Raw genomic sequence first — 25,181 nt, forward strand, 5'->3', positions numbered from 1 at the left:
TGCCGGATCCGGCATTCCGGCACGACGCTGGATCGAGCCTGACGCCGAAAACCTGATGTGTGAAAGTAGCCTAACAAACACAAGTGTATTTTTGTTTTTATTTCTAGATTTTGGATGGGGAGGAAATGAACTTGTATGTTTTTTTAATTTTGTACATTTAAAAAAAATATATCTATTCGTAGTTCTGACTGTATTGTGTAGTCCCCTTTGGGGACGTGAATCTGAGTTTTTCTGATTACTTATACTATGATTGATATCGGTCATGAATGCCTGATCGGTGGGTGTACAACATCCGGCACCTCCGCTGATCAGCTATTCCCGGTGTCCGATCAGCTGTTCCCGGTGTCAGATCAGGTGTTCCTACTGTCCGATCAGCTGTTCCCAGTGTCTGATCTGTTGTTCCCGGTGTCAGATCAGCTGTTCCCGGTGTCCGATCAGCTGTTCCCGGTGTCCGATCAGCTGTTCCCAGTGTCAGATCAGTTGTTCCCGGTGTCACAGCTGTTCCCGGTGTCAGATCAGCTGTTCTGGGTGTCAGATCAGTTGTTCCCGATGTCAGATCATCTGTTCCTGCTGTCAGGTCAGCTGTTCCCGATGTCAGATCCGCTGTTCAGGGTGTCAGATCAGGTGTTCCTACTGTCCGATCAGCTGTTCCTGGTGTCCGATAAGCTGTTCCGGGTGTCAGATCAGGTGTTCCTGCTGTCTGATCAGCTGTTCCCAGTGTCCGATCAGTTGTTCCCGCTGTCCGATCAGCTGTTCCCGATGTTAGATCAGCTGTTCCCGGTGTCAGATCAGCTGTTCCCGCTGTCCGATCAGTTGTTCCCGGTGTTAGATCAGCTGTTCCCGTTGTCAGATCATCTGTTCCCGATGTCAGATCATCTGTTCCCGGTGTCAGATCAGTTGATCCCGATGTCAGATCAGTTGATCCCGGTGTCAGATCATCTGTTCATGGTGTCAGATCAGTTGTTCCCGGTGTTAGATCAGTTGTTCCCGGTGTTAGATCAGCTGTTCCCGGTGTCAGATCAGTTGTTCCCGGTGTTAGATCAGCTGTTCCCGGTGTCAGATCAGCTGTTCCCGATGTCAGATCAGTTTTTCCCGGTGTCAGATCAGCTGTTCCCAATGTCAGATCATCTGTTCCCAGTGTCCGATCTGTTGCTCCTGGTGTTAGATCAGGTGTTCCTGGTGTCAGATCAGGTGTTCCTGGTGTCAGATCAGCTGTTCCCGGTGTCAGATCAGCTGTTCCCGGTGTCTGATCTGTTGTTCCTGGTGTCAGATCAGCTGTTCCCAGTGTCAGATCAGTTGTTCCCAGTGTCAGATCAGCTGTTCCCGGTGTCCGATCTGTTGCTCCTGGTGTTAGATCAGGTGTTCCTGGTGTCAGGCCAGCTGTCCCCGGTGTCAGATCAGTTGTTCCTGGTGTCAGATCAGTTGTTCCTGGTGTCAGATCAGCTGTTCCCGGTGTCAGATCAGCTGTTCCCGGTGTCAGATCAGTTGTTCCCGGTGTTAGATCAGTTGTTCCCGGTGTTAGATCAGCTGTTCCCGGTGTCAGATCAGCTGTTCCCGATGTCAGATCAGCTGTTCCCAATGTCAGATCATCTGTTCCCAGTGTCCGATCTGTTGCTCCTGGTGTTAGATCAGGTGTTCCTGGTGTCAGATCAGGTGTTCCTGGTGTCAGATCAGCTGTTCCCGGTGTCAGATCAGCTGTTCCTGGTGTCAGATCAGCTGTTCCCGGTGTCAGATCAGTTGTTCCCGGTGTCAGATCAGTTGTTCCCGGTGTCAGATCAGTTGTTCCCGGTGTTAGATCAGTTGTTCCCGGTGTTAGATCAGCTGTTCCCGATGTCAGATCATCTGTTCCCGGTGTCAGATCAGTTGATCCCGATGTCAGATCAGTTGATCCCGGTGTCAGATCATCTGTTCATGGTGTCAGATCAGTTGTTCCCGGTGTTAGATCAGTTGTTCCCGGTGTTAGATCAGCTGTTCCCGGTGTCAGATCAGTTGTTCCCGGTGTTAGATCAGCTGTTCCCGGTGTCAGATCAGCTGTTCCCGATGTCAGATCAGTTTTTCCCGGTGTCAGATCAGCTGTTCCCAATGTCAGATCATCTGTTCCCAGTGTCCGATCTGTTGCTCCTGGTGTTAGATCAGGTGTTCCTGGTGTCAGATCAGGTGTTCCTGGTGTCAGATCAGCTGTTCCCGGTGTCAGATCAGCTGTTCCCGGTGTCTGATCTGTTGTTCCTGGTGTCAGATCAGCTGTTCCCAGTGTCAGATCAGTTGTTCCCAGTGTCAGATCAGCTGTTCCCGGTGTCCGATCTGTTGCTCCTGGTGTTAGATCAGGTGTTCCTGGTGTCAGGCCAGCTGTCCCCGGTGTCAGATCAGTTGTTCCTGGTGTCAGATCAGTTGTTCCTGGTGTCAGATCAGCTGTTCCCGGTGTCAGATCAGCTGTTCCCGGTGTCAGATCAGTTGTTCCCGGTGTTAGATCAGTTGTTCCCGGTGTTAGATCAGCTGTTCCCGGTGTCAGATCAGCTGTTCCCGATGTCAGATCAGCTGTTCCCAATGTCAGATCATCTGTTCCCAGTGTCCGATCTGTTGCTCCTGGTGTTAGATCAGGTGTTCCTGGTGTCAGATCAGGTGTTCCTGGTGTCAGATCAGCTGTTCCCGGTGTCAGATCAGCTGTTCCCGGTGTCAGATCAGCTGTTCCCGGTGTCAGATCAGTTGTTCCCGGTGTCAGATCAGTTGTTCCCGGTGTCAGATCAGTTGTTCCCGGTGTTAGATCAGTTGTTCCCGGTGTTAGATCAGCTGTTCCCGGTGTCAGATCAGCTGTTCCCGATGTCAGATCAGTTTTTCCCGGTGTCAGATCAGCTGTTCCCAATGTCAGATCATCTGTTCCCAGTGTCCGATCTGTTGCTCCTGGTGTTAGATCAGGTGTTCCTGGTGTCAGATCAGGTGTTCCTGGTGTCAGATCAGCTGTTCCCGGTGTCAGATCAGCTGTTCCCGGTGTCTGATCTGTTGTTCCTGGTGTCAGATCAGCTGTTCCCAGTGTCAGATCAGTTGTTCCCAGTGTCAGATCAGCTGTTCCCGGTGTCCGATCTGTTGCTCCTGGTGTTAGATCAGGTGTTCCTGGTGTCAGGCCAGCTGTCCCCGGTGTCAGATCAGTTGTTCCTGGTGTCAGATCAGTTGTTCCTGGTGTCAGATCAGCTGTTCCCGGTGTCAGATCAGCTGTTCCCGGTGTCAGATCAGTTGTTCCCGGTGTTAGATCAGTTGTTCCCGGTGTTAGATCAGCTGTTCCCGGTGTTAGATCAGCTGTTCCCGATGTCAGATCAGCTGTTCCCAATGTCAGATCATCTGTTCCCAGTGTCCGATCTGTTGCTCCTGGTGTTAGATCAGGTGTTCCTGGTGTCAGATCAGGTGTTCCTGGTGTCAGATCAGCTGTTCCCGGTGTCAGATCAGCTGTTCCTGGTGTCAGATCAGCTGTTCCCGGTGTCAGATCAGTTGTTCCCGGTGTCAGATCAGTTGTTCCCGGTGTCAGATCAGTTGTTCCCGGTGTTAGATCAGCTGTTCCCGGTGTCAGATCAACTGTTCCCAATGTCAGATCAGTTTTTCCCGGTGTCAGATCAGCTGTTCCCAATGTCAGATCATCTGTTCCCAGTGTCCGATCTGTTGCTCCTGGTGTCAGATCAGGTGTTCCTGGTGTCAGATCAGCTGTTCCCGGTGTCAGATCAGCTGTTCCCGGTGTCAGATCAGCTGTTCCCGGTGTCTTATCTGTTGTTCCTGGTGTCAGATCAGCTGTTCCCAGTGTCAGGTCAGTTGTTCCCAGTGTCAGATCAGCTGTTCCCGGTGTCCGATCTGTTGCTCCTGGTGTTAGATCAGGTGTTCCTGGTGTCAGATCAGCTGTCCCCGGAGTCAGATCAGTTGTTCCTGGTGTCAGATCAGTTGTTCCTGGTGTCAGATCAGTTGTTCCTGGTGTCAGATCAGCTGTTCCCGGTGTCAGATCAGCTGTTCCCGGTGTCAGATCAGTTGTTGCTGGTGTCAGATCATCTGTTCCCGATGTCCGATGTGTTGTTCCTGGTGTTAGATCAGGTGTTCCCGGTGTCAGATCAGTTGTTCCCGGAGTCAGACCAGCTGTCCCCGGTGTCAGATCAGTTGTTCCTGGTGTCAGATCATCTGTTCCCGGTGTCCGATCTGTTGTTCGTGGTGTTAGATCAGGTGTTCCTGGTGTCCGATCTGTTGTTCCTGGTGTCAGATCAGTTGTTCCCGGTGTCAGATCAGTTGTTCCCGGTGTCAGACCAGCTGTCCCCGGAGTCAGATCAGTTGTTCCCGGTGTCAGACCAGCTGTCCCCGGTGTCGGCCGATGCTGCACAGCACAGCTCGGATGGAATAATGGCCACGGCCCAGTACCGCACTTCTGCTCCCTATTGATTTGATCCCGACACACTATCAGGGTCTCTGCGGCACATAGTAATGTAAATATATTCAGCTTCTAAATATATATTAAAAACATTTTTCAAGAAAAAAAAACTGTTTCCCATAGCAACCAATCACAATGCAGCTTTCAGTTTTGCCCCAGACTACTTTCTGAAAAAATAAAAATAAATAAAAGCTCTAGGCAACCAGACAAGGTATTTTTCCCTTATCAAAACGAGTTTCGATTGGCCCGTTCATGCATTGTTCTTCAGTGAGAGGAAACTGCACGCACGACGCGCCCGCAACTGTCCCATCCGCACGACGCCCACAGGCTACAGTAGTGACGTCACTCGCGTCACGCGCGCTCGTGCGCTGTCCTTCCGCAGCAGTTGAGGAGGGGTGGTGGCGCCGTGCCCGCGCATTACGTCATCGCGTCTTTGGTGTGCGGCTGTCGGGAGCGCGCCCCCGTCCCTCCCTGCTCCCCTTCCTCCTCCTTCTCACGGTTTCCCTCACTTCCGCCTCACTAATGGCACAGACGGCGGCCGCAGCGTACCGGGCGAAAGTCGGGTGATTATTTACAACGGCTCGGGCTGTCCTGCTCTGTACGGGGACGACGTTTCTGAGGTAAGAACTTACTGGAGACACAGAAGTGGAGGGTGGCGGCTGCTGGAGGGTTCAGAGTCTGCTGCCAGGGGTGAGATCATGGTCAGGAGGGAGCTGCTGTGCCCCCCTGAATGGGGCAGGAGTGGAGCTGCTGTGCCCCCTGGATGGGGCAGGAGTGGAGCTGCTGTGCCCCCCTGGATGGGGCAGGAGGGAGCTGCTGTGCCCCCTGGATGGGGCAGGAGGGGAGCTGCTGTGCCCCCCTGGATGGGGCAGGAGGGGAGCTGCTGTGCCCCCCTGGATGGGGCAGGAGGGGAGCTGCTGTGCCCCCCTGGATGGGGCAGGAGGGGAGCTGCTGTGCCCCCCTGGATGGGGCAGGAGGGGAGCTGCTGTGCCCCCCTGGATGGGGCAGGAGGGGAGCTGCTGTGCCCCCCTGGATGGGGCAGGAGGGGAGCTGCTGTGCCCCCCTGGATGGGGCAGGAGGGGAGCTGCTGTGCCCCCCTGGATGGGGCAGGAGGGGAGCTGCTGTGCCCCCCTGGATGGGGCAGGAGGGGAGCTGCTGTGCCCCCCTGGATGGGGCAGGAGGGGAGCTGCTGTGCCCCCCCCCTGGATGGGGCAGGAGGGGAGCTGCTGTGCCCCCCCCCTGGATGGGGCAGGAGGGGAGCTGCTGTGCCCCCCCCCTGGATGGGGCAGGAGGGGAGCTGCTGTGCCCCCCCCCTGGATGGGGCAGGAGGGGAGCTGCTGTGCCCCCCCCCTGGATGGAGCAGGAGGGGAGCTGCTGTGCCCCCCCCCCCCTGGATGGGGCAGGAGGGGAGCTGCTGTACCCCCCCCTGGATGGGGCTGGAGGGGAGCTGCTGTACCCCCCCCTGGATGGGGCTGGAGGGGAGCTGCTGTTCCCCCCCCCCCTGGATGGGGCAGGAGGGGAGCTGCTGTTCCCCCCCCCCCTGGATGGGGCAGGAGGGGAGCTGCTGTTCCCCCCCCCCCTGGATGGGGCAGGAGGGGAGCTGCTGTGCCCCCCCCCCCCTGGATGGGGCAGGAGGGGAGCTGCTGTACCCCCCCCTGGATGGGGCAGGAGGGGAGCTGCTGTGCCCCCCCCCTGGATGGGGCAGGAGGGGAGCTGCTGTGCCCCCCCCCTGGATGGGGCAGGAGGGGAGCTGCTGTGCCCCCCCCCTGGATGGAGCAGGAGGGGAGCTGCTGTGCCCCCCCCCCCCTGGATGGGGCAGGAGGGGAGCTGCTGTACCCCCCCCTGGATGGGGCTGGAGGGGAGCTGCTGTACCCCCCCCTGGATGGGGCTGGAGGGGAGCTGCTGTTCCCCCCCCCCCCTGGATGGGGCAGGAGGGGAGCTGCTGTTCCCCCCCCCCCTGGATGGGGCAGGAGGGGAGCTGCTGTTCCCCCCCCCCCTGGATGGGGCAGGAGGGGAGCTGCTGTTCCCCCCCCCCCTGGATGGGGCAGGAGGGGAGCTGCTGTTCCCCCCCCCCTGGATGGGGCAGGAGGGGTGCTGCTGTTCCCCCCCCCCCCCCCCTGGATGGGGCAGGAGGGGTGCTGCTGTTCCCCCCCCCCCCTGGATGGGGCTGGAGGGGAGCTGCTGTTCCCCCCCCCCCTGGATGGGGCAGGAGGGGAGCTGCTGTTCCCCCCCCCCCCCCTGGATGGGGCAGGAGGGGAGCTGCTGTTCCCCCCCCCCCCCTGGATGGGGCAGGAGGGGAGCTGCTGTTCCCCCCCCCCCCCTGGATGGGGCAGGAGGGGAGCTGCTGTTCCCCCCCCCCCCCCCCTGGATGGGGCAGGAGGGGAGCTGCTGTTCCCCCCCCCCCCCCCCCCTGGATGGGGCAGGAGGGGAGCTGCTGTTCCCCCCCCCCCCTGGATGGGGCAGGAGGGGAGCTGCTGTTCCCCCCCCCCCCCTGGATGGGGCAGGAGGGGAGCTGCTGTTCCCCCCCCCCCCCCCCTGGATGGGGCAGGAGGGGAGCTGCTGTTCCCCCCCCCCCCCTGGATGGGGCAGGAGGGGAGCTGCTGTTCCCCCCCCCCCCGGATGGGGCAGGAGGGGAGCTGCTGTTTCCCCCCCCCCGGATGGGGCAGGAGGGGAGCTGCTGTTTCCCCCCCCCCGGATGGGGCAGGAGGGGAGCTGCTGTTTCCCCCCCCCCGGATGGGGCAGGAGGGGAGCTGCTGTTTCCCCCCCCCCGGATGGGGCAGGAGGGGAGCTGCTGTTCCCCCCCCCCCCCCCCCCCGGATGGGGCAGGAGGGGAGCTGCTGTTTCCCCCCCCCCCCCCCCCGGATGGGGCAGGAGGGGAGCTGCTGTTTCCCCCCCCCCCCCCTGGATGGGGCAGGAGGGGAGCTGCTGTTTCCCCCCCCCCCCCTGGATGGGGCAGGAGGGGAGCTGCTGTTTCCCCCCCCCCCCCCCCGGATGGGGCAGCTGCTGTTCCCCCCCCCCCCCCCGGATGGGGCAGGAGGGGAGCTGCTGTTCCCCCCCCCCCCCCGATGGGGCAGGAGGGGAGGTGCTGTGCCCCCCCCCCCGGATGGGGCAGGAGGGGAGGTGCTGTGCCCCCCCCCCTCCTGGACGGGGCAGGAGGGGAGGTGCTGTGCCCCCCCCCCCCTCCTGGACGGGGCAGGAGGGGAGCTGCTGTGCCCCCCCCCGGACGGGGCAGGAGGGGAGCTGCTGTGCCAGGGACTAATTAGATGTGAACCCACCGGCTGCTCTGGAGGGTGTGCGACTATGTCCCCGGGATGCATGAGATGTGAACCCACTGGTTGCTTGACAGTGCGGGCGAGATGTGCCATCTCTGCCTACTGACTGGCAAATGTTCCTATTTAAAGGGATTTTTTTAATATTTGCCCAAAAGTAGAAAATTATCTGAAATAAAGCAATAAGCATTAATTATTTTAATCCCCCAGATGCCGCTCTTGGTACCAGTCGTGTATGGCAATCGTCTGACTGCTGCAGCCAGTTACTGGTGATATTTCCATGTACGACCCATGATCAGAGGCCAGTGATTGTCTGCAGTGTTTAGGCGATTGTTTTTTGTTTTTTTATCACTTCTGGGAACAGGGCTGGACATGGGAGCGCCAGCAGTGCAATGATGGATGATTTTAGATAATTTCCTTGTGTTAATTGTGTGCTGATGAGATTCCTGTTACTGACTGCTCAGAGTGGGAGCGATGCTCAGTCGCCTAAAGATGGCCGCACACTTCAGGTGGTTGTTGGGTGGCTGCGATCTTTCTGAGCTTCCTCTCCCCCATACATAGAAGCGCTTCACTTGGCCATGGAGGCTTGTGCTCTAAATGGGGAGAGGGTGATACACCACTGCCAGGCACAGCTTATCGAAAAAAAAGGGCTTGTTAAAATCTAACATGCCTCCAAATCTTCTTTACCCCATTTTTCTGTTAGAGGAAAGTTAGGAACCTCCCTACCCCCGTACACAACCAACGTCCACCTAAAGACACAGATCCTAATAAACCTGTACAGCATGGTGTATATTTGTACCCCGTTAGTTGTACTTTCCTGTGTGCCGGCCGGACACATGCAATTGCCACAGATGGCACTTTGCAAGACTGAAACGCGCCGCTTTAGTGCACTGCATACCTGCGCTGTCACAGCTGCTGGGGAGAAGATACATGGCTGCAGCTGTGTCACTGAGCCGTCGCTTCCTGCTGTATTGTGGGGGAACTTTATCTGGTATCATTGTGTACATTACTTCTGCAACCTGTGGTCTGCAGCTGTTGTAAATCCACATCTTCCATCACGTCCTGCAGATCGTCCAACATTAATGCATGCGACCTATGAGGACACTACAACTCCCAGCGTGTTTTGTCAGTTGCTTCAATCCTCTGCTCTTTGCACTAGCGCTTGTTTCACATGTGGATTGTAATGAGGTTTACATATCGTAGATCCTGGGTAGTGCCTGTTACCCCTTCTTCTAACTAGCCGTAATTACTGGACCGGGCGACAACCCCATGGGAGATGTAATGTCAGCCATACTGGATGTCACCATTTAAAAAAAAACAATGAGACACAGGAGGGCAATGATGTTTCTTTTTTGGTCTTGGTGTGGTTTTTCCATGTGGCATTGTGAGGTTTTGTCATTGTGCTGTACAGACACAAGTGTTTTAAAAATCAGAGGTGTTACCCATGACAGAAGGACAGCTGGGGGCCTGACTGCATGAACACTCCATTATTGCTGTATTTTCACACAATGTCAGTGTAGGTCCTGGTAGTCTCCACTTCAGCCTGTCAGCAAAGACTAGAGGAAGCGCTGGACCTTGGTGGTTATAGGTCTCATTGTAAGAAACACAAAATAAAATCCAGCTCACTGTGATTGCATCTTGAGGGTGTTCGGTGTTATGAACTCATTTTCGGCTCCACCAGTTGAGTTCCCCTCCCGTCCTCCCTCTGGTGGTGACTGGAGGTAGTGAGGTTGGTTTAAGTGGTAGTGATCTGCCACCTGATGAGGAAGATAACGATCGAATCTCTGGAGTATCAGACTGGATATAAGACAGCCGACGCCCTATCCTAGTGCTGGTGATTCAGTCTGCTTCTCAGGTCCTGGACTTCAGCTCTCTTCCAGTCTTCTCAAGTTAAGTTTGTGTTTTGCTATTGTTCACACTTGCGCTTGTTGGTCTGTTCAGTTTCTTGTGTGGTCAGCCTGCCCCTGCTGGGGCTATGCTGAATTTCCACTCCTATGTATCAGTATTTGCCAAGCTGCTTTTTGTCCCTTATTGGATTGGCCTCTTTTTGCTCTCTCAGAATATTTGAGTGCTGATATAGGCGTAGAAGTCTTTTTTTTTTTTTTTTTTTTTAAACCAGTTATTTTTATTTAGGTTTAGAAGTCTAGTGACTTCAGGGTTAATTTTGTTATCAGAAGTGTTGGACAATATTTTTGTAGGATTTTTTTGGCAGATTGCAGACAGTATCTTTCCTTTTCTGTCCTTTTTAGTTAGCCGGGCCCCATCGTTTGCTCAGCCTATTTTCCTGCCTTTGTTTGTAATTTCATCTTGATTCACCGTCAATACATGTTGGGGGCTGTCTTTCCTTTGGGGTCTGCTCTGGGGCAGTTAGTTTTCCTCTTTTCCTGCTTTAGGCTTATGTAGCTCTCCGGTTGTGACGAGGCGTCTAGGACCATCGTAGGAACGCTCCACAACTGCTGCTAGTTGTGCGGTTAAGTTCAGGGATCTGCAATCTGCATAGTTACCAACTTCTCTGGTTTTCTGAGACTTAGCTTGTTTATTTTTTCCTCCTCGGTGACCCATTCATAACAGTTCGGCCCCCGGAAGCGCCTTGTCGAGGCATGAAAAATGCAAAAATGTAGAGACTCCAGCCTCACGACTTGTGATTATTCACATAAGAAATTCGGAGGACATACACAGTCAGCGATACAAATTCACATGACACGCATCAACGCGTTTCAGGTGTCTGTATACCCTTGATCTTGATTAAGAGTGATCAGACACCTGAAACGCGTTGATGCGTGTCATGTGAATTTGTATCGCTGATTGTGTATGTCCTCCGAATTTCTTATGTGAATAATCACAAGTCTTGGGGCTGGAGTCTCTCCATTTTTTTTTTTTTTTGCATTTTCCACGCGCTTCTGGGCTCCGAACACCCTCAAGATGCAATCACGGTGAGCGCCTCCTTACAGCGGTGAACCCCTGAAGAATGGTGGACGATACTCTTTCTGAAATCCTTTAAAAGAAGTTCAATACATAAATGTCATTTTTACATAGGACTGCATATGTTCATTCTTTTGAGCTTTTTTTTTTGCAAAAAATAAAGTTGGAAAAAAATAAAAATGCAAGAGCAGCACACCCTAAATCGGGGCTCCCCATCTGAATCCTAGAGACCGTATAATTCCTGTTCTACATCCTGTGTCCTGGAATGGCTCCTTGTCACTTCACGCCGTCCTGCTGTACATTGTGACGCTGCCGATGTATTATTATTCTAATGGAGGTTCCCTCCAGGTTGTGGTAACGCCGTATTGTGTGCGAAGTTACGTCGTCTGCAGCAGTCACATAATGCTCCAAGTATTCACATCATTGTATGCGGCTCAGGAAGGAACCTGCCTGCGCTCCTGGGGTAGCACAGATTGAGCGTATTGTCTGCGCAGACTGTGAGAATCTGTGACTGTCTGCAGGGAAAATGTAGAAATGTGTAATTGTCCCGTCACACTGGTGGTCTCTGCAGTGTGTAATCTGCCATCGCAGCCGGGCTTCCTTCAAAGCTCCAGCCACCTTTAGAATTAATTATACAGCGTCCCAATAGAAATGAATGTTTGTTTTCTGCGGGTTAGATCATGAGAATGTAAGCCGAGAACGGGCAGGATGATGGAAGCACCGTCTGACTATTGTGCTTTATCTGCTGCTTGTGGGTAACTGGGAGTAATTCGGATAATATCCCAGAGCGGCGGTATAGACTACAGATACAGTGCAGAATGCAGGCTACTGTAGTGTGTGACCAACACGGGAGATATCTCCTGCCTAGGTAGCATCCACATTCTGCACTCCTGTCCATGTACTGTCCAGTATTGCAACCTGAGCCGAACTGTATTACTAGATGCAGCCCCTGATTAAGAGTGGCGCTGTTACTGAAAATGAGCAGTTACGATATTCATAGGTAAGTTTAACTATTTTAAATGTGTATATCAACCCTGAAGAACAAAAAGTCTTGCAAGCAGTGCTCTTACAATTTGCAGACTCACTATGCACCCCATCAGCAACTTAGGGCCACAGCCCGGCTAGGCCCCCCTCAGACTTTGAGACCTAACTAAGTAGCTTCAAATTGCTTTTTTAGCAATGAAATGTGAGTGCAGCATGATGTTGGGGCAGAGAATCTTGATTCCAGCGATGTATCATTTTAATTTGCTGGATGCAAAACTTGAATTAAAATCTGTCTTTTCTCTACTGCAGATGAGCAGTGCTCTGAATTCTTTTTTTGTATAACCCTGTTCACACCACTGATTGGCGGCTTTCTGTGGTGGGGGCGTGGTTGGACAAGGAAGCAGCAAGCACCTAGTCCTGTAGTGATAATCTCCTGCTAATAAAATGATTTTATGGAAACACACAGCCCACTAAGTGACACACCTCTGGAATCAGGGTCTCGGCCCCTACATCATGTTGCTCTCAGATTACATAGGAAAAACTTTGACAGATTCCCTTTTAAAGGGGTTTTCTTCCAAAGTTCTCACCATCCACATACTGATTAATGGGGGGGGGGGGGTCTTATTCTTGGTGATCCCAATGATCACAAGGCCAGTGCTCTGACATGCCTCTGCTTTAGTACAACGCTTGGCTATCTCCAGCACTCCCATTGGCAATGAGTGGAGCATTGGGACCTTTTCCAAGCCCTATTTCTGATATGGGTAGCGGTACCGGCATTTTTCCTTTGGTGCAGGAAGGTTGCTGCTTGTGTTCACCTCCTCGTCTTGTATGTGCAGCATAGGTGCATTCCTTGCCACTTGCACAGATACGTGGGTGGCAGCTCCGTGCACGCTGACGTGGGGAGGAATCTCATCATCTCGCCTTTATCCCTGCGCTGGAGGCTCACGTTTATCACGACTCTGCAGCGGGGGGATCTGGTATGCGGGACATGATGCTGCTCTGCAGCTCGCTGCTTTTGCTTTCATTTTCACAGTGTGGTGTATCAGGCTTTATGTTGTACCCCCATCTCCCCCATATTAATCTTTCACATTGATGTTATTGCTATGGCAACATTAACTGGAATTGCTTTAGCATTTGCTTTATCAGATGGCTCAGATGTAAAGTCCTTCTGCATCCTTGTCTGCAAATATATGTCCCTACATCGGCTGGGGGCATAAGGAATTTGGGGGATCGAAAGTAAATTTAGTTGTCATAGGACGTCATGTCATTTACCAGGGTTTGCCATTATATTCTGTCTGCTTCCATGGACTTGTATATAGGAAAGGCTCACAAAACAGCACACGAACAGTATTTGTACTTAAAGGGATTGTCCATGGGCAGTATTAGAATAGGCAGTCAGGGAGAGGGTGCCCCCATCGATCATATGTTGACAGGTCCCGTGGCAGCCAGATGTACCCAGTGTATGGAGTCAGGACATAATGGCTCCCATACATGGTAGGTGCCATTATCCAGTAGCAGGATCAACTCCCATTGAAGTGAAGAGGAACAGAGCAACAAACGAGTTGCCCAATTTCCGCGCCGACTAGCCGCCGTTGGTAATGATCGCTTGTCTCCTACATTACTGTCTGCCCCCTTACATGCTCTTCCGCCGTGGGGGAGTGTTTAACAAAGCCATGCATTGATTTTCCTGTCCAGCTCTGCAGAAATAACGTGCGTCTGTGTTGCCAAATTCCTGCTGATGTCATGGAATACATAATATGTGTATTTAACTGGTGCAGGGAAGCCTTCCAAAACTGCTCGTACAGGTGCCGGGGGACCAGGCGAATTTCCACCCAACGATACTCTTAATGCTGAGCGTGAAGAACGATAAGATGGTTTTTGATCATTTGATAAATATCGTCGTCATACTTTTCAGGACTAAAGGCGCAACGCAGAGCAGGTTTCCTAAATCGGATTATTACTAGTGCTGTGAGATGTCTACATAGAGGCAAAATCCTGGACCCGTGCACCCGAAGGCTGTGAGGTGTATGAGAAGCTTTATATATAGCAGCTCAAATGTCACATAGTGCAAAATATATTCATTAGGTCACGGGCAATGATTGGTATTGGCGTTTGTGGCAGCCAAATGCATAGTAGGGTGTAGTCTACTGCGCTTTCCTATACAGGGGAGGGCAAAGGTGTTCGGACACATACCCGTGCCAGGAGGACCAAATTGATGGGTCCATGTGCGCTGCAGAGTTTGCTCAGCATGTGGATGAGGTTTGTTTGGGAATATATACGTTTTGCATTTTCCGCACATATATCCCATAGGGTTAGAGATTGCGGTTACATATTTGTAGGTTGTTTCTGATTTTGGTAAATTCAGCTTGTCTTGCCTGCAGCTTCCTTCTATAAATTCTAGGGTATTTTCCAGGGTGTTGGAGTAACCCATGATTTAATTGTAGACGAGAAGCAGAACCTTTATCCACCCCTTGACCTGATAAAAATGTCCCCTGGCATTACTTTTACTATGAATTGTAAGGAGCAAAATAAAAAAAAGATATTGCCAAAAAAAAAAAAAGGTCACCCATTGTACTTGAGTTGTGCGATTTGACTTTTTAATTGCTTTATATGTATTAATGACAGTCAGGAGACACATTTAGGCTTTGTGGCCATGACGAGTTTTTTTTGTGAGTTAACGCTGCGTATTTTCGGTGTCAAAGACGCAGAATCTTCCAGGTCCAGCAAAGTAGATGGGATTTATAGAAATCTCCTGCCCGATGTGCTTGATTTTACTCAGTGTATGCGGAAGGGAAATTCAGTTCACACTGAGTTTTATGTACGGATTTTCCCCATAGACTTGTATTATGTGCAGATAATTTGCAGGTAAAGAACACACATGCAAAAGCGAATGCAATCCGCACATGACTGTATCAATAGTTTTTTCAAAGCCAAATACCAGGAAGTATCAAAAGCAAAACAGCTTTATTTAAAGCTTGACACCAACAAGAGACAAAATCAGCAGCGCCAGAAGCGTGATAAAAGCGCAGCACGCTAAAAAATACAATGGAAAAACACAAGGCGCCTAATTTAGCTACGGTAATTGGTGGAGAAAGTCTGCAACATCAAAAACGGAGCAAAAGCTCATTGTGGCAATGTAGGATAAGTGCATATACCATAGTTTTCATGCGAAGTCTGGCCAGAGTCTGCCTGAAAAAGTGATGCAAATCTGCAGCAGAAAAGGAACATAAAATACATCAATGTAAAGGAGACAGTCTTTTATTTCTGTTACCTCTCCTTGAAGAGGTTAAAAAAAAAAACCTCACATGTTCCCTGTTCGGACAGCTTTGTTTATAGTAGAAAGCAGCGAAACCGCTGGCATTTTCTACCCCTGTGGTCCTTTTTTTTTTTTTCTAAAGACATTGACACACCCATGTTCAAATACACTACCCTAGTAAAGTTATTCGCCATAGAAATGGCTCGGAGGCGGGGGGGGGGAGGGGAGGGTAAAGTTTCTCCTTTTGGAGACTACCACCAATTTGGGATACCTCCAGGGATTTCTATAGGCCAGGCCATGATCTCAGAAAGTGACTGCATCTGGCTATTCTTTCCTGATTCGTGAGGGTCTTAACACATACCCAGTGATCCAATGAAGAAGGTGCAGCTCCAGAATCTTCCTGGCATTCCATGGATCTGGTGGTCACTGCTGGTCCCATGTGTGACACCCTCTGATCATAATGTTATGCAATAAGGTTATAAAATGGAAATCTAGGGGTTGCCCATTCGGCTGGTATCTCCCTATACACACACAGGTAGAGGCCTGTCAGTCAGGGGGAGGTGCTGCTCGGGGACCGGCCTCTTGGGCTAGTCATTCACAACACCTAGTCCCCAGCTGGCACTTCAGTCCTTCTGTGAAACGGTGCAGCGTCAGAGAGTGAAACCTCCCGCTGAGCATGGTTGGATGCATGAACCTCGTGACACGCTTCCCTTTAAATGCTTGTCTGGGCCTGCCACATTTGGTCTATGGAGCGCGACGTGGCTACGTGGGATTTACTCTTTAAAGATCAGCAGAGGCTGACGAGGCACAAAATGAACATTTCGGTCCCAGCGACAGTGGTGTCATTCAGCGTCTCCTCTCTTTGGGCTGACGGTGTGGGAGACAAATGTTTTCTAGGATTAAGCTCCTGTTTATTGGCAAAATGACTGTTTTATAAAAATGTGTTTTATGTTACTAGGGCTTAGGGATACACATGGATTAGGTGACTTAATCCATAGAATTACAAGCCATTTGGTAGATCTATTTTGTTTTGCGTGTGTTGACACAGTGACCTATCTCCAGTCTCTGAGGAAAGTGCGCTGTGTCGAGGGGCAGATTTCTATAGGAGTTACATCCTCTAGTTTGTGTAAGTCAAGCAACGCCATGGATAAACCAGTCTGGGCAGCCAAAGGGGCAACTGGTCTCTCAATAGTAACGTTTGATTTTTTTTTTTTTTTTTAATAACTCCAGAGCATTACATTTTGTAATCTATTTGGGGTGGGCTCAGGTTAGGGTGGTATCTTATACTCTATTTTTGCATTACTTTTTACATTATAGTATACAGAATTCCAAATTTTTGAAATCCTTTTTTTTTTTTTATTTCCCCTCTAGACAGTCCAAATGATAACATTTTGTCCATGTCTAAAAATACGTCCCTAAAACAGATTCCAAGAACCCAAACCACGAGACGCTGTCTAATTAAAGGGAAGTAACTATATATTCTAAATGAGCATGGTCTATTTTCCTTTTGCGCAGTATCTGTGTTTTCAGGAATGTTTGAGGCTGCTGGATACATTTAAAGGGATTCTCCACTACCGGACAAACCCTTCCTTGATAGTTCCACAATGCAAAATAGAAGAAATTAAAGGTTTATTTTGATCTTTTTGTTTATTTTTTAATGGCTAGGTAGCGAATATTGGCAGGGTATGGCTGAGCTGCTGGCTTATGTGTAGCGGCACGTTAATCCCCGTCGCACTGTGCTGTCGTGTGCAGTTATTTGGGCAAGCGGACATGACCCTGACCAAAATGGAAGTGAATGTAGCCATAGGAGAATCGTCCGTATTTTCTTCGGTAGAGGCAGATGTTTCTTGTTTGTTGCCTATTCCAGTGAATCTCTGTTATACACAGACAAATGCTGTTTTCTGACCCTCACTACACTTACTGAGTAGTCACAGCCCATCTCTCCTTCACCAGTCACTTCTCCATGTATGTAATAACCACAAAATAAGCCCCTGTCCCCTCAGTCACTGTAAAACCACATTGCAGTATTAGATGATACTATGATAGCGCTCACTTTTCTGCATGTGGTTTTAAACACAATTGTATCCATTTCATACATGAAAGCAAATCTTGCATGTGTGGAGCTGTTCACACCGAGCAGAACACAAGTAGGCGATGCTGTGGGGGGCTGCTAGGGCCTGACGAAGCCCCTCCGACCGCTGACTGACAGTTAAAGGCGATCATCTATTTGTATCCATCCCATTCTGAGCTCAGATATAAATACATTCTGTGTATAAATGGCCTTTTCCTTTCCGGCTCCTTCCATGTGTTGTAGCCACTTGTTTGCTTCTGTGAACGTCTCTTGTCCGTTTATAGTGTTGGGTGGAAGTTTCCATCTGTCCGGCCTGCCAAGAAGCAGGGAACATTTTAATCATGATTTTACTTAGCCGTTTGAGTGAAACCTGCATAAAAGTTTGCATTGTATCTTATTTGCTTGTATTATGTTGTAGTTTACGTATCCATGATCTCATTTGTCTAACGCCAAAAATGTTCCCCTGGAAAAATGAAAATGAGCCTGTGCTGTCGTAATATCAGGTTATGCATCACATTGCCGGGACATGGAGATGTGAAGGGGGGCTGACGTAGATGTGCTGGGTGGAGAGCAAACGGTTGGGTGCATTAAGGATTTGCTTGTCTTGTTCACTTACCTAATGAAAGCCCATTTGGATTTATCTGGGCAAATATAGTGTAAGACGATGGACACCCATGTAGTTCTGTTATAGTGAAGCTGATGTCCTGTGTTCAGATTGTAAACTCCAAAATAATTTGTTCTGAGTGATGGTTTCTTCCATCTCGGGCTCGTTTGTTCTGAACTCTTAGGGTGTGTGCACACGCCGCGGATTCTGCTGTGGTTCCGCAGCGGATTTGGCCGCTGCGGGTCCGCAGCAGTTTTTGCAGCGGTGTACAGTACCATTATTCCCTATGGGAATAAAAAAACGCAGTGCAGACGGTGCGGATTTTTCCGCGTGGTTTTCCTGCGGTTTTGAAACCGCAGAACGAATTGACATGTCAATTCTTTCTGCGGATTCCGCTGCGGTTTGCCATTTCCTCCATTGTGGAGATGAAAAACCGCAGGGTAAAACCGCAGGTCTTTTGACCTGCAGATTTACCTGCGGATCTTACAAAATCCGTGTGGCCAAATCCGCACCCCTTTCCGCAGCGTGTGCACGTAGCCTAAGGCCTCATGCACACGTTGGCTGTCTGTACAGTCCACAGATCGTTTGGGACAGCATGTGGTGCTGCACAGAGCTCTGTTATGATTGAGTCACTGTAGGAGGCAGACACAAAAATAGAAGCTACGTCCAGAAAACCAGAGAAGTTGGCAACTATCAGATTGCAGACCCCTGAACCTATCAACACAACTAGAAGTAGCCGTGGGGGGTTCCTACAGTGCCCTAGACCCCTCGATCACAGCCGGAGAGATAAATAGCCTAAAGACAGAAAAGGAAATCTAAACTGCCCCAGAGCAGACCCCAAAGTAAAAGGCAGCCCCCAACATATAATGACTGTGAAGCAAGATGAAAAAACACTCACACAGATAGAAAGATAGGCTGAGCAAACGATGGGGCCCAAGCTAACTAAACAGAACAGGAAAGGAAGGTTGCTCTCTGCAATCTGCCAAAACCCTATCAAAGACATAAGCCAACAAGCTGATATGAAAAAGACCCTGAAGCAGCTAGGCTTCAAAAACTAAATCAGCACTCAGGTATTTTCAGAAGACAGAGCTAAAGGAATTCAGCACACCCCAGCATGGAATGGCAGAAATCCAGAAAAACAAGGCAAAACAAAGTCAAAGCACAAATGCAAAAAGCCGAGCAGAAAACTTAGCTTTAGAAGAGCAGGAATTCAGACTGGTCTCCAAGGATCCCACAGAGAAATCACCCGCAGGGCAGAAGGGCGTCGACAGCCTTATATCCAGTCAGCAACTCCACTCAGCCAGTCATCATCATCAGACTCAGGTGTTTGATAATCAGGCTCACTACCTTTCTTTACCAGAAGAGGAAGTTCTTCGGGCCTCAGTAGTGAAGGGGAAAATGAACTCACAACAGAGCTCCTTGAGGGGGTTTTGTTTGCCCTTAGAAATCACACTTGACTTTGGAGGGTTACGTTAAATTTTTAGGGTTTATCTCATATTAATACATTAAGCAAGTTTGGAATTTACTTTTTCTAGTTTTTTCGATGCCACCGAGGCCTGGCTTTGGTTTTACTGCACCTCTGACGCAGCAGAAGCCGCGTTTTGGCTTTTCTGCTCTTCTGACACCGCAGAGGCCTGGTTTTTGCTTTAGGGTGAGTGCACACAGTATGGATTCTGCTGCGGATTTTTCCGCTCGGATTTGCAGGTAAATCCGCAGGTAAAATGCCCTGCGGTTTGCCACCTAAACAGTGGAACAGGTGTCAAACCACTGCAGAATCCGCAGAAAGAATTGACATGCTGCGGATTTAAAACCGCAGCAAATCCGTGCGGAAAAATCCGCAGCATGTGCACAGCGGTTTTGAAAATCCATTGATTAGCGTTGTACTGTACAATGCTTGGGGAACTGCAGCAGATCCGCAGAGGCAAATCCGCTGCGTAACCGCAGCAGAATCCGCACCGTGTGCACATACCCTTACCGCTCTTCTGACACCGCAGAGGCCCGACTTTGGCTTTACTGCTCCTCCGACGCCGCAGAGGCCCGGCTTTGGCTTTACGGCTCCTCCGTCATCCATGTGTGGTCTATTTTTTTTTTTTTTCCACAGGCGCATAGACCTGAATGCCATCTTGTTGTCGGAGACAAATCTGGCATGCTCCTAGGAAGAAATCAGACGTGCACAGCCACATAGAATAATATGGATACAAGTGCACTCGTCCGATTAATGCGGATTACAGTACTGCACCTCTAGATGTGGTTCCTGGGAGTAGGTCGTAAGTGGTGTTTCCTGTGACTTCCCGGAAACCACAGAGTGATATGAAAGACTTGTCTTCTGAAGGCAGGAAGAAAGATTTGTTGAAGCGAGCTAATTAGACAGACATGAAAATGTTTTCATTTGCAGGTGTACGAGCGGATATGGTAGAGGGATTCCCAATAAGAGAAGGACTTGGGTTCAGTTTCATACCTGCCAGTGAGCACATGAGAAACGTGTGAACCCCAACCCTTCCCAGTAATTAGGAGCTGTAGAATTACTGCCGTGCTTCACTCCTTCAGTAAATGTCTCATTCATGCATCTTGTGTCCTCCCTGAAAGTGAATGCGAGTCGGCCTTTACTCGACTCGCTGGAGAGATTAATATTGGAAGACTTTGTATTACGAGCTCATAGACTCAGTCACTACTGGGGAAGAGGTTTCTCATGTCACTTCTGAGACTGCAAGATCAATTACACTTTATGTATTTATATGGTCTCCATGAAAAAGTGGCCATATTGTCCAGAGCTGCCATGGTTAAACCTATAACACCCACACTTTATATTTTACTGTAGCCTTTTATGTTGAGAAGTAAAATTCACATTACATTTTATTTTAAATGAGGAAAAATAAACTGCAAAATCATTAAAAAAAAATAATAAAATTATATATGTATTTAAAAGTGGAGAAAAAAGGAAGACTTGAAGGTTTAGAGGTTGACCATGAGGATCAGGCACACCTGAGCAGCACATTTTAAAAAATACATGTGCTGCCGAGGACAATGGCAACCTATGCACACAGCCACCAATCTTTTAACCACCTGATTAGGAGATGGGGTGCAGGACCCCGGAGTGACCTCTTATAAATGCCGTATATAATGTATACATCCTGCTGTCACCAGAGCTAATAGCAGCTGATCAGCTGGGGTGCTGGGGTTGGACCTGTCCAGAGCTACACGTAAAGACCTTGCGTCTGATTGGGCACTTATTTGCTTCGTTGTTATATGTATGTGTGTGACCATATATATTTATTTATTTGTCTTTTCCTGCGGGTGCAGCCAGAATCCTAAGGCATGGATGCAGGGTGTGCTAAACAAGGCACTATAGGATATTGCCCACTGATGACCACCATAAAAAGGAGGAATAGTTTATAATATCTCATACTGTAACTATGGGCTGACAGGGTACCGGCACATTCATGACTTTTGGATAAATCCATATGACGCGTGATTGTATGAATGGGTCACCGAGGAGGAAAACTAAACAAGCGAAGTCACAGAAAACCAGAGAGATTGGTAACTATGTAGATTGCAGATCCCTGATCCTAACCACACAACTAGCAGCAGCCATGGAGCGTACCTACGATGAATCTAGACGCCTTGTCACAGCCGGGGGACTAAATAAGCCTAAAGCAAGAAAAGGGGAAAACTAACTGCCCCAGAGCAGACCCCAAAGGAATAGACAGCCCCCACACATGTAATGACGGTGAGACGTTTGTTCAAAAGGTGGCAGCGCCTCCCATGTAGTTTTACGTTCACGTAAACGCCGATCAACTTGAATGGCTAATGACATGGAATCATCCAGACTAGGGGGAACAGGAAATCCCACCATAACATCTTTTACGGTCTCTGATAAACCCTTCTCCAACGACTCCTTAATATAGGATCGCATAGCATCATGTTCGGGTACTGATAAGTTGAAAAGCCGACCCTTGGGAAATTTACACCCAGGCATCAACTCAATTGCACAGTCATAACTCCTATGAGGAGGAAAAGATGCAGACTTACCAACCTCTCTGGTTTTCTGTGACTTAGCCTGTTTAGTTTTCCTCCTCGGTGACCCATTCATAACAGAATCACCAGCCCATAAAGGACTGGAAGACAGAAGGGGCATTAGTGAGCCCAAAAGGCATCACCCGGTACTCAAAATGTCCCTCCGGAGTATTAAACGCCGTCTACCATTCATCCCTGTGCTTGATGCGAATAAGATTATACGCCCCCCCTGAGGTCAAGCTTGGTATACCAGCAGGCACTCTTAAGGGTACCATTACACATAGCGATGCACCAGCAATCCCGACAACGATATGGATCGCTGGTGCATCGCTAAGTGGTCGCTAGTGAGCTGCCACACAGGCAGATCTCACCAGCGACATCGCTGGGGTCGGGGGTCGCTACTTACCTGTCATACGCAGCGATCCTGACGTCCTCCCGCCCGCATCCACGCCTCGCTCGTCGGCGCCACAGGAAGCGCCCAACGAGAAATGATCCAGGACCTTCTCGCGCGACCAATGATGAGCAGCGGGGGAGCCGGTCGGATATTGCAGTGTGTAACGGGGGCTTAACTCTGGAGAATAAATCAGATATGGGACCAAGTGGTGGATAAAGGCCCTGTCACACTAAGCGATATCGCTAGCAATATTGCTCTAACGTCACTGGTTTTTGTGACCTAGCAGCGATATTGCTGGCGATATCGCTATGTCTGATACTTGCCTCCGACCGCTCCCCCGCTGGTTACGCGAGAACATCCTGGACCATTTCTCGTCGTCCGCTTCCTGCTGGCGCCGACGAGCGACGCGTGGACGCGGGCGGGAGGATGTCAGGATCGCCTCGTCTGACAGGTAAGTAGCGACCCCCGACCCCTGCTATGTCGCTGGTGAGATCTGCCTGTGTGGCAGCTCACTAGCGCCAACTTAGCGATGCACCAGCGATCCTGACCGGGTCATATCGCTGGTCGGGATCGCTGGTGCATCGCTAAGTGTGACAGTACCTTTAGGCTGTGTGCACACGCTGCGGATTTTGCTGCGGTTCCGCAGCGGTTTTGGCCGCTGCGGACCCGCAGCAGTTTTTGCTGCGGTGTACAGTACCATGATTCCCTATGGGAATCAAAAACCGCAGTGCAGACGGTGCGGAATTTTCCGCGCGGATTATCTGCGGTTTTCAATCCGCAGAAAGAATTGACATGTCAATTCTTTCTGCGGATTCTCCTGCGGTTTGCCATCTCCTCCATTGAGGAGATGAAAAACTGCAGGGCAAAACCGCAGAGCAATCCGCAGGTAAAACCGCAGGTCTTTTGACCTGCGGTTTCACCTGCGGATTTTACAAAATCCGCGCGGATGAATCCGCACATAATCCGCAGCGTGTGCACACAGCCTTAGTTGTCACTCTCTCAGGAAAAGGCCCAGCAATTTTTCCAACCGGCATAGGACCATTGGTCCCCGGTTTAAAGTGGGTGATATGGTTTGGTTGTCGTCTAAGAATATTCCTATGAAGGTTGCATCTCCAAAATTTAAGCCAAGATTTATTGGACCTTATAAGATTTTGGAGATTCTTAATCCTGTTTCTTTTCGATTGGCTCTTCCAGTTACGTTCAAGATCCATAACGTATTTCACAAATCACAGTTGAAGAGGTTTGTTGAGCCAGTAGTTCCTATGGCAGCACCTCCTGACCCTGTATTGGTTAAAGGCAATGTGGAATATGAGGTAGAGAAAATATTGGATTCTCGTTTGGTTAGACTTATCAGGTGGCAGATCTCTACTAATTAAATCAACCTCACTACCTCCTGTTACCACCAGAGGGAGCCTGGAAGGAGAACTCACAACTGGTAGACCAGAAAATGAGTTCACAACAGCATGACTTTAGTGCTGTCGTACGTTTTCTGGCACCTTTGCCTCCTTGTGGTGTTGGGAGATGTTATTTAGGATGATGCATCCAGGCCTGTAGCAGGAATCCTAGCAAATACTGGGCACACTCGTGAATTGCGGATGTGAAAAATAATTTTAATACAGTAGCCACTAGATACAAACGTTTCGGTCATTATAGACCTTCGTCAGTGTACTAGGGTAAGTGTAAGAGAATATGTGAGAATCTCACAAAGGTATTGCCAGTGGATAAATCTCATTAAATAGGCTGTGAAAGGCCTGGGTGGTCAGTGACCGCAGGTAATGGCCAAAACAAGGCAGCTGTGCTGCTCTGTGTCCTATGACGCGGTGATCCGCCGCCTGCAGTCACTGACCACCCAGGCCTTTCACAGCTTATTTAATGAGATTTATCCACTGGCAATACCTTTGTGAGATTCTCACATATTCTCTTACACTTAAGCCCCCGTCACACATAGCGATCTTGCTAGCGAGATCGCTGCTGAGTCACAATTTTTGTGACGCAACAGCGATCTCACCAGCGAGATCACTGTGTGTGACACTGACCAGCGACCAGCCCCCCTGCCGGTATCGCTGATTGTTGTTGGAATGCCTTGGACATTTCTTTGATCTCTGGTCTCCCGCTGGCCAGCACGCATCGCTGCGGGAGACCAGCAATCAGCGCGCTGGTAACTAAGGTAAACATCAGATTTCTAAGCAGCGCACGTCACTTAGAAACCCGATGTGTACCTTAGTTACCAGCTCCCTGCATCAGCACGCTGGTAACTAATGTACACAGCGACGCTGGGCGCTCGGCGTCGCTGGTGCTGATAGCTGGTGAAGCTGTCTGTTTGGCAGCTCACCAGCGATCATGTAGCGACACACCAGCGATCCTGACAAGTTGATATCGTTGTCGGGATCGCTGGTGAGTCGCTGTGTGTGACGGGGCCCTTACCCTAGTACACTGACGAAGGTCTATAATGACTGAAATGTTTGTATCTAGTGGCTACTGTATGTATTAAAATTATTTTTCACATCCGCAATTCACGAGTGTGCCCAGTATTTGCTATGTATAATTAAGGTTTGGGAACCTACTGTACGGCACCTCCTCCACCGGCTGTGCTAACATCTAGCCATATGTAGCAGGAATCAGACAGTGCAATTAATGTCCGTGTTCTGGTTCCTGCCCTGCCGGCTGACTCATAGCTGGATTAGTACTGCTGTCAGACATGGCCATGGGGTGTGGCAGCCGCTCTCAAAGTAAAACTGTTTCCTTTTCGTGGAAATAGAATCTATATTGTCTCAACAGAGGAATTTATAGAAGTCGCCAAATAATCCTGCACTACATTCTCACCATCCGCTCTGTCCTTTCCTGCTGTTACCAGGTTGTTGCAGACTCGGGTATGAGCAGGCGGCGTAAAATGAGTTTAATAATGTTATTAAATATCTCCAATTCTCTTTACAATTAATATACTTGGCTTTTTACACCCTATGGGGATATTGACCCCTGCACTAATGGCTGGACCGTAGTGGGATCTCGCTGCGTGCCACGGCCTTCTGGCCTCCTTGTGGCTTGTCCTCTTTATGATGAACAGACCTGAACAGTGGCAGCCATGGGAGGTTGAAGAATACTGAAGGTCTATATTTTTAGTTTTTTTTTTTTCTTCTAATCTTTGAATTTCTGTCCCTTATTTACTGCGTGTTTGCTTGTGTTCCCTACTTGATCAAGAGGACAATGTGATGAGTATGAGATGTAGGGAGGTCGCTGGACTTATCTGAGGACTCGCCTATTGATCATCATT

At 50.0% G+C, this 25,181-nt stretch overlaps 1 protein-coding gene across 2 annotated transcripts in view; it reads left to right on the forward strand.

The window, feature by feature from the left end:
• Positions 1-4,778: 4,778 nt before the first annotated feature.
• RNF19A (ring finger protein 19A, RBR E3 ubiquitin protein ligase) overlaps positions 4,779-25,181 on the forward strand; it is an 86,919-nt gene continuing 66,516 nt past the window's right edge. For both annotated transcript variants that reach the window (XM_073550448.1, XM_073550446.1), the window contains exon 1: positions 4,779-5,016. The gene's annotated coding sequence lies outside the window, so the exon portion shown is untranslated. The remainder of the gene's footprint in view (positions 5,017-25,181) is intronic.

The sequence above is a fragment of the Dendrobates tinctorius genome, unplaced genomic scaffold, assembly GCF_039654945.1.
Source record: "Dendrobates tinctorius isolate UK_male_01 unplaced genomic scaffold, ASM3965494v1 ptg000165l, whole genome shotgun sequence".
In the NCBI taxonomy this organism is placed as follows: Eukaryota; Metazoa; Chordata; class Amphibia; order Anura; family Dendrobatidae; genus Dendrobates; species Dendrobates tinctorius.